Source organism: Aplysia californica, unplaced genomic scaffold (genome assembly GCF_000002075.1).
Source record: "Aplysia californica isolate F4 #8 unplaced genomic scaffold, AplCal3.0 scaffold00042, whole genome shotgun sequence".
Lineage (NCBI taxonomy): Eukaryota > Metazoa > Mollusca > Gastropoda > Aplysiida > Aplysiidae > Aplysia > Aplysia californica.
Genome location: NW_004797312.1, coordinates 118,999 through 120,096, shown reverse-complemented (window position 1 = coordinate 120,096; position 1,098 = coordinate 118,999). Strand labels below are relative to the sequence as shown.

The window sequence follows — 1,098 nt, the reverse complement described above, 5'->3', positions numbered from 1 at the left end:
AAGAAGAAGAAGAAGAAGAAGAAGAAGAAGAAGAAGAAGAAGAAGAAGAAGAAAAAGGAGAAGGAGAAGGAGAAGAATCATATTAATAATGATAATAATGACCCTTTCCTCCTCCCCCCACCCCCTACCAAAGACCCACACCACCACATCAAATGATGACGTAATTTCTCTTGGCCGTTTCTAGGATGTCAACGACGAAGGACCCATGTTCTCCCCGGCCAACTACAAGTTCACAGTGATGGAAGACACTCCAGTGGGATCATTTATTGGACAGGTTCGTCATAAATAACTGTCACTGTATAGTGCACATCCCTGGGACACGCCCAGTGGACAATGAGCCTTACGAACTTTGTAATATATAATATTTCGGTCAAGAGAAGATACATAGTGTAAGTGCAATACTCTTTTTTAATACATATTATTTCTTTCTCTACTGGAAATTTTGGCTTTCTTGGCTTAGAAGCTTGCTGATTTTATACTTCATTTGATTTTTGGCAGTTTCGTTCGCTCTCTCAACCTGGGTTGGTACAGACATGCAGGGTCAAAATCGGTCTCTCAAATTATAATCTAAATTGTGTCAACTGGGACATACCAAACAGCATTTACATATAAAATAACTGGTGTGGATTTCGCGAAAAAAACAACAAAATTTCTCTTCAGTGTTTGCCTCGGCGTAGAAACAGTAGCTAGCTTTAAAAGAATACATGTTTAAAAATAGATTCAGTGTAGTGCAGGTTACAGAAATGGATTCAGTATGAATATTCAAACGTATCAATTGCAAAAATATATTTTTATGTTTGTATTACCTCATAAAATTTGCGAAGTAGCCAAAATCCACTCCGGAATCGAAATAAGGTCTTCTGCGCCCGACAGCGCAACGCATAATATCTACACCAAAGACACCGGTACACTAGTTCCAAAAAGTTATTTTTGTTATTGTGTATGTACAAGCATAACGTTAAATGATGTGCTGATTTAATGCAATAGCTTTTACAGCAAGAACAACAACAAAACGCATACACACGCGCGCTGGCACACACACTCACGCACACACACACACACACACACACACACACACACACACACACACACACACAC

At 39.1% G+C, this 1,098-nt stretch overlaps 1 long non-coding RNA gene across 1 annotated transcript in view; it reads left to right on the top strand.

Annotated features, from left to right (window-relative positions):
• LOC101851328 overlaps positions 1-270 on the top strand; it is a 2,114-nt gene extending 1,844 nt beyond the window's left edge. The window contains exon 3 of the long non-coding RNA XR_220159.2: positions 185-270. This is a non-coding gene — a long non-coding RNA (uncharacterized LOC101851328). The remainder of the gene's footprint in view (positions 1-184) is intronic.
• Positions 271-1,098: the final 828 nt, after the last annotated feature.